This window comes from Ursus americanus, chromosome 1 (genome assembly GCF_024610735.1).
Source record: "Ursus americanus isolate L20-20 chromosome 1, mUrsAme1.1.p, whole genome shotgun sequence".
In the NCBI taxonomy this organism is placed as follows: domain Eukaryota; kingdom Metazoa; phylum Chordata; class Mammalia; order Carnivora; family Ursidae; genus Ursus; species Ursus americanus.
The window spans coordinates 101619476-101628090 of NC_142127.1; positions in this window are offsets into that span (position 1 = coordinate 101619476).

Here is an 8615-nt window from a genome sequence, read left to right on the forward strand (position 1 = left end):
AAAAAAAAAGATGTTATCGCTTGGTAACAGCTCTCTTTCTGGGCTTGGACCCCTATCCAAAGTCTTTTAGGTAGTTTAAAGGGGAGACGAAAGTTTTTCTTGAGTCTGCTGTGTCTTGATTGCCTTCAGCTTAAAATAGCCCACACGCCAAAGTGACAAATTTTGGGGATACTTCTTCCGAACCCCTTCAAAAACAAAACAGGAGAGAGTGATACTTTGTAAGAGCTACAATACAGCTCTTCGAGAAGAAACATTTGGAATGTTTTCTTTTTTCAGGATGGAGATTTTGTCATAGCAGCTTGAGAACGGGAGAGAAGCCATTTGTCAAAGGATTCATTTTAAAACTCAAGCTGTTAGTTGGGAGGCAGGCTCCCATCAGAAATTTTATGCTAACTTGTTTTTCCTGACGAAAATAAAAGTTTCGTATTTGTCAAAATGATTCTGATGATCTTATTCTATTGTTTGGTGGAGCAGAGTAAAAATCAATGCAAGACCAGGCCAGGTGAATTTAACAAAGTCTTTCCCAAACAGAGGATACTGTATCAAATGAGAGTAAAATCGAGCTGCAACAGTGCCTGGGGCTTGTTGCAAACACGTAATCCACACCACTCACGAGAGCTGAACTTGCCATTAAAATTCCTCAGATGGCTCTTCCGTCCTTTGGAAGGGAAACATGAGATGAAAATTGAACAATTTAGAGGTGGAATGGTAGCGTTTCGAAGCTTGGTTTGAGATGGTGGCTTCGTAACGTGTTTGCTTGACTACGCTGACCTGTTTCCCAGGCTCACCTTTCTTGTATGTTTCTGGTTCCGTGGGCCACAAAGGACGCTTGTGGGAGGTTCTGAAGGCACAGGGACACAGTGGCCGTTCTGTAGGTATGGCACATCCCTGAGCAGCTGATTCACCTTTCCCTTTGTTGGCATGAGTGAGCGTCTGGGTCTGCAACCAGTCCACCTTCCCTTGGATTTCCCTTCAGCTTCTTCAACTCTTGGGCTAGGTGTGTGTGTTCAGCTTCACGAGGAAGGGCCTAGCTTTTGCAGGACACCTGCCTCATCGGGGTTGGAGGCAGCAAAAATGGCTCAAGTCTGCCAACAGTGGGCTTCTGCTGTTCTCCGAGGAGTAGCCATCTGTCCATCCTTGTGGGGTCCCAGTTTTGATCTCTTCCATTTTACATCAGTCTTCCCTTCTGACTCCTGCCCTGTGGACTTCAAGCTCCAGCCTCAGACATGAAGATAATGGCCTTACAAATATATAAACACAAATATGGATATGAAGATATACGGACGTGTGGTGGTTCTGCATCTCTGAACTTTAACTGGTACACATGCCTGTCTACAAATATAAATACATGAAATATTGAAAAAAATAAACACAATAAACTGTTAACAATTACTGAACTAAACGGCAGGTGTATGAATATTTATTTTACTATTCTTTCAACTTTTTTGTATGTTTGTACCTTTCTATATACATGATTTGGGGAAAGAAAGAATGAGTCATAATAATGAGTAAAGTTTATAGATTTTCAGTCCAAATGATTTTTTTAAGTTAAATTAAGTAATACATTCATTCGATGAGTATTGAGACAGCGTTCAATTGAGCCAGGCACTGTCCTAGGTGCTGAGGATTCTATGGCAAACAAGACCATCAGAGTTCCTGTCTTCATGGAGTTTATATTCCAGTGTTTTCTTAAACACCTACAATTCATTGGCAGTCTTAACATTTTGGCCCCTCATGGCCACTCCTGATATCAATGAATAATGCAAGTGGCAGTAACCAATCACAGATCTCCTCTACTCTCTGAAGACTAGCCATTACCTGACTTTCCTTTTTTTACCAGTTGGACCCTATCACATGCTTGGCATGATCAATGGGTAAGATGCCAGTGACCATTTTGGGTTATAGTCTTCCAGTTGTACATAGACAGTAAAACTGACCTGAGCAAAGGAGTCATGGTAGTTGCCAAGGTCCCTTTTCCTCGAGGGGCCAGCCTCTGAAGTTGCGTATCAGGACAGTGCTGTGGTGGAAGATGGTGGGTTGACAGTGGGCAGGTGTAATGCTGGATCATGGATACCTGGATACAGACGTAAGAAGGTGATGTGCGGAGAGATGCTGAGGCTCTGCACAGGTCAGAATTTGGGACCCAGTGTTCTTGTTGTGATAACATGTCTTTTTTTTTTTTTTTTTTTTAAAGATTTTATTTGTTTGTCAGAGAGAGAGAACAAGCAGGGGAGTGGCAGGCAGAGGGAAAAGCAGGCTCCCCATGGAGCAGGACTCTGGGATCATGACCTGAGCCAAAGGCAAGCGCTTAACCAGCTAAGCCACCCAGGCGTCCCTCTTGATTAAAGATTTTAAATGTCTTAGATGACAGTATGTGGGGATTGCTCCTTTTCCTCTTTAGCAAACCCAACATAGGAAAAGCAAACCTATATAGTTTGGAAAGGAAGGAATAAGTGAAAGATTAAAATCCAAACACGATTTTAAAAAACCTCACTCTGTTTCTACAAGCTCAAAACCAGAGGAAAAACTTGCTAGTTGTGTTATTATTGTCTGCCAGCAAATTGTTTCCAGTTGAGCGGTGTCTATTCTATTCGGGAGAGGGGATGTGATGAAGACAATAATTCATTAATAGTGGTTAGGAAGAGAAAGACGAAGAAATGGAGTCTTTTGTGTAAGATCGCAACAGTGAAAATTTAGAGAAGTTCTCTAAACGAGCGCTTGTTTTGGGTCTCTTTGCCTTGAGATCCATTCCTTTTCCAGTCCCTTCTATGTCTGGACGCCAGGAGGCCTGAGCCCTGCAGGTAACACTTCCCAGTCTCCCTTATCGTGGTAGACAGAATAACAGCCCTCCAAAGATGTCCGTGTCCTAATCCCCAGAGCCTGTGAATATATTTCTTTACATGGCAAAGGGGACATTGCAGATGTGATTAAACTAGAGATCTTGAGATGGAAAGGTGGCCCTGGATTATCTAGGTGGGGTCATGTAATCAGTAAAGTCCGAGAGAAGGAGTTGTGACTGCAGAAGCAGAGAGTGGGAACAGAGAGAAAGAAACTTGAAGATGTTACGCTGCTGACTTTGAAGATGGAGGAAGGGGCTGTGAGCCAAGAAATGCAGGGAATTGTTCTAGACCTGAGAGAAAGCTAGGAAACTGATCCTCCTCTTGAACCTGCAGAAGGAACCAGTCATTCTAACACTTTGACTTCAGCCCGGTGGAACTGATTCTGGATTTCTCATCTTCAGAATTGTAAGAAGATAAATTTGTGTCACTGTGTGTTGAAAGTTTGAACTGATTCCTTACAGAAGCAATAGGAAACTAATACATTTATTAAGCGGCTTCCAAATGAATTTGGCCAAAGGGAGGCATTGTTGGGAGATTGGAGGGTGAGGTAATGGAGAAGCCAAAGCTTTTCTTCTCTTCTCATTCTGCCTTTGGTGCTACCACTACCAGGGGCCATGTCTCCTTGCATCCAGCTTAGACCAGACATACCCAGCTTCTGATCCGTGGCACCATCTCTGGGCTCCGGTAGCTCCACGGTCTCCCTTTGCCCCTCCAGCTACCAATGGCATCAGCTCCTGGCTGTTGCTGATTTCTGTGTTGCCTCACTAATTCCTGTTGTTGTCGTTGTTTAAAATTTTATTTATTTATTTGAGAGAGAGAGAGAGAAAGAAAGAGTGCACGAGGAGGGTGAGGGGCAGAGGGAGAAACAGACTTCCTGCTGAGCAGGGAGCCCCACGTGGGGCTTGATCCTAGGACTTTGGGATCATGACCTGAGCCAAAGGCAAATGCTTAACCAACTGAGCCACCCAGGCGCCTCCCTTCTGTTGGTTTTTTTTTTTTTAACAAAAAATCTCAAATTCTGTACATGACAAAGTATATACTTTGTGATTATACGTATATAGTGATTAATATATTTTTCAGTGAACTTGTTAATTAAGATCCCCTCCCAGTCGTACGGCCCCACCTCCTATTGCAGTGCCATCCCAGGCCATGCCCCTATTTTATCAAAATCAATTTTGGTTTGCTGTACAAGTGTCTTTATAACCACTGTGCATTGATTCTAGTTATCACTTTATTAATAAGGTGAAAAGCAGAGGCAACATTGCATGATTAAAATGCTCGTATCATCTATTCGATTGGCTAGTGTCTCGTTGCATTAGCAAGCGTATTACTAGGGAATACCTTATAATCTTAGATAACGAGCACCTCACCCAGGACATCTTACCTGTTATTATTCTGGAATAGCCAGTCTCCATGTGGCCACAACCGCTTCTCATCTCCTGGTATTTATAGCTTGCATACTACCCTGAACGTTGGGTCTGTGTACCCAATAGACTATAGCAGAAGTGACAGTGCGTTACTTTTGAGGCTAGGTCATAAAAGATATTTTAATTTCTCTTTTGAACTGATTTTTAAACTATTTTTTCTTTTAGTGAGTGGAGGATTGAAATTAAACTGTAATTGTGCTTTTGTCAAATCAGCGTTTGTATTTCAAAGCTCAGTTAGGTGCATACACATTTAAAACTGCTATGTCTCCCCGATGAGCTGACTTCCTTACCATTTTCAAATGTTCCTCTTTATCCCTTTTAATATTAAAAGGAATTTATGGAATTTACTTTGTGTGATATTAATAAAACCACTCCAGCTTTCTTTTGATCAGTGTATATCTTTTCTCTCTTCTACTTTTAACCTGTTTATTTACCTTTATTTTTATTTTTTTACCTTTATTTTTATTCATTTATTTATATTTTAAGTAGACTCCATGCCTAACTGTGGAGCCCAACGTGGGGCTTGAACTCACAACTCTTGAGATCAAGACCTGAGCTGAGATCAAGAGTCAGAGGCTTAACTGGCTGAGCCACCCAGGCGCCCCTGTGTGTTCGTCTTTAAAGTGGATTTCTTCCTTGTAAGCAGCATAGAGGTGAGCTTTGCTGTTTTATCTGCTTGGAAAATCTCTGCCCTTTAATTGATGGGCATATCAGTCAGCGTTCAATTAGAGTCAGGGAGTCAGTAGGAAATATATATTAAGAGGTTTACTGCAAGGAATTGGCTTACATGAGTGTGGGAACGGGCCGGACAAATCTAAAATTAGAGAAGTGCCCATCAGAAGGGCAGACCAGAATTCTCGGGCACAAGCTGGAGCTGCTCTTCCAAGGCAAAATTTCTTCTTCATTAAGAAAGCTCAGCTCTGTTTTTCAGGCCTTCAACTGATGGAATTCAGCCCACCCAGATTTTCTGGGCTAATCCCATTGACTGACAGTAGACTGATTACGGACTCCAGTGACATCTACGAAATACAGCACCACCTGGGTTACCGTTGGATTGAAGTATCGGAGTCTGTACGTTCAGTGTTTGACTTTCTAAAAACCGTTCCCTGTGAATCCATCTTGGCCAGAAATAGCCAGTTATTTGTTTTTGGATGGTATGAAATATTTTCATAAAATGACCTTTCAATTTTTAAAATGTAACCTCATAGAAAGAACGTGAGAGACACAATTACAATGGCAGGAGCAATTTTGCGGGTCTATCTTACATTTCTAACTCTGACTCACAGTAACGGAAGGATAAAATTCTCATGGGGAAGGTAAGTTAACAAACCATCGCCTTTGCTCCATTGTAGCAGCACGTTTTATACACCAGCAGCGAGTCCGTCAGGCTCCATGAATTTGGTTACGATTTCCACTCAGTAGGAATCTGTGTCAGATCTCCGAACCTCTAGCTTCCATTCCCCCTTGAGCGGTGTAAGTATATTTGTAGGCAGCTTAGAATTGAAAACGAGCCCTCTGCCCTCACTCTCATGATTGGCTAGCTTAGCTCAAAATCCGGTAGGGCTGACAACGCAGTAACTTCGTTTTGAGGACCGTTATCACAAACAGCCGAGGTTACTTAGATGGATAACAACAGAGAGTCTCAGAGTGCCAGCATACTGCAATTCTCGGGCTGGAATTTGCAATAAATCTGTGAAATTCACACCCATATTTGATTTTTTTTTATACCTCATACAGTGACTGTTTTCATTTAAATAGCATTCTGATATTCTCTTTTTTTTTTTTTTAAGATTTTATTTATTTATTCGACAGAGATAGAGACAGCCAGTGAGAGAGGGAACACAAGCAGGGGGAGCGGGAGAGGAAGAAGCAGGCTCCCAGTGGAGAAGCCCGGTATGGGGCTCGATCCCAGGACCCTGGGATCACGCCCTGAGCCGAAGGCAGATGCTTAACGACTGAGCCACTTAGGTGCCCCTGATCTTTTCGTTTTTCAGCAAATGAAATTTTTTCATTTTTTCGTTACCTTAAAAATTGAGATGTAGTGCGAGAGGGACAGGGGTGGGTGGATAGGCAGAATGGGTGAGGGGCAGTGGCAGAGGCAGGCTTCCGGTTATGGAACGGGTAAGTCATGGCAATAAAGGCTCAGCATAGGGAATACAGTCAAATAGTATTGTAACAGCATTGTGTGGTGACAGATGGTGTCTGCACTTGCTGTGGTCATAGTATAACCTTGTATAAACTTGTCAAAGAACGATGCTGTACACCTAAAACTAACGTAACGTGTATCAACTATACTTCAACAAAAAAATAATGAAAAAAATTTTTAATTAAAATGTATTTTTATACTAAGCCTCCAAACATTGGTACTAGTTACTGATGATATAACTGCATATGCAATTCTATACCTATGTAATAGGTAATGATTTCATAGTGTTCTCTTCATCTGTTAACCATACTTCTGCAATCCGCCTTCTTATACATTTCCTACTTGCCTCCCAAATATTTCATCTCTTCTAAAGAGGAAGCTATTAGGGCTTCAAAATCCTCAGAAATAAATTTTGGCATAATTCCTTTATTCTCTCCAAGTTACTTTGAAACTTTTGTCATTTCTCTCAAATCATAAATACAGTATTTCTTTCCCTTTGGAAAAAAAAGAAAAATAATAACTCATTTCTCTTTGAAGCATATTTTTAAAAGTCTGGAACACTTAGCATTTGGTAAAGACATGACAATTTAGACTGGCCTCTTGTATCACTGCAGACTTGTTTAATAAACTTTCAATAGTTCAACTATTTAAAAATGTCCTCAATCCCTATTATAATAACAAACAACCCAACATATTTGGAACTATTAAGTAGCTTCCAGTATGATATATTTTTACTTTCCTTTGTTGATATCTTTAATTTTTCAATCTTTTTTGGTAAATGCATAAATCATGTCTTATAAAAATTGAAATTGTAGTAGAGATTGCAATTTTCCTATGCAATATCAATTCTACTGCCTTTTTAAAGAAAATTCAGAGAAATAACCCTGATTTTAGCTACTTAGAACAAAGATGACATTTGCCATCTCTCCTTGCAGGCAGATGTGGCTATGTAATGAAGTCCTATCAATGCAGTATGAGCAGAAGCATCAGGTGGGACTTCTAAGAAGTTCCTTCAAGTCAACTGGCTGCAGGGGGAGGTATGCCCCCTATTTTGCTCCTTTTCCTCCTCCTCCCCCTTCTCCCCCTCCTCCCCCTCCTCCCCCTCCTCCTCCTCCTCTTCCTCCTCCTCCTCCTCCCCCTCCTCCTCCTCCTCCTCCTCCTTCTTCTTCTTCTCCTCCTCCTCCTCCTTCTCCTTTATAGCCTGGAATTTGGACTGATGGAGTTCTACCTGTCATCCATCTTGTACTATGAAGCAAACATAAAAATGGAGACCAGGCATTTGGAGGGTACAGCAGGAAGAGAGAAGGGTCCTTGATGATCACGGAGCTGCTATGCCAGCCCTAGACTGCTGATCTCTGGTTTTCTTTTTAAAAACAGAGAGAGAATATTCTATTTTTTAAAGCCACTTTGTTTACATATTCTGAAACATACAACATAAACCAATACTAATACAACAATGTTAATATCATTTTGAAAATTATTCAGTTTCTCACAAAATCTCAAATTACATTCATGGAAAGGAAATATAAAATATATCTAAAAGAAATGTATGTATTTATAGAGCAATTGTACGTATATAGTGACTAGCATACCTTTCAGGAAGTTTGTTAAAATTCTTTTTCAACTGAGTGGCTCTGCCTCCTGTGGTTAGTGCCATCCCAGACCATGCGACCATTTCACCAAAATCAATTTTGATTTTTTTTTTGTAGAAATACTTCTATAACTGATGTGTGTAGATTCTAGTTACCTCTTTATTAATAAAAACAATAACAACAACAGCAACATTTACTAAAATGTCTGTGGAAAATATGAACTATTTGGGGCGCTTGGGTGGCTCAGTGGATTAAGCATCTGACTCTTGGTTTCTACTCCGGTCACGATCTCAGGGTTGTGATACAGAACCCCATGTCGGGCTCTGCGCTCAGGGAGGAGTCTCCTTGAGTTTCTTTCCCCGTCCATGTCTCTCCCCTCTGCTCCTCCCTGCTCCCCCACCATGCTCTCTCTCTCAAATAATAAATAAATAAATAAATAAATAAATAAATAAATGTTTTTAAAAAGAAATTATTCAGGGGTACCTGGGTGGCTCAGTCGTTAAGCGTCTGCCTTCAGCTCAGGGCGTGATCCCAGCCATCTGGGATCGAGCCCCATATCAGGCTCCTCCACTGGGAGCCTGCTTCTTCCTCTCCCACTCCCCCTGCTTGT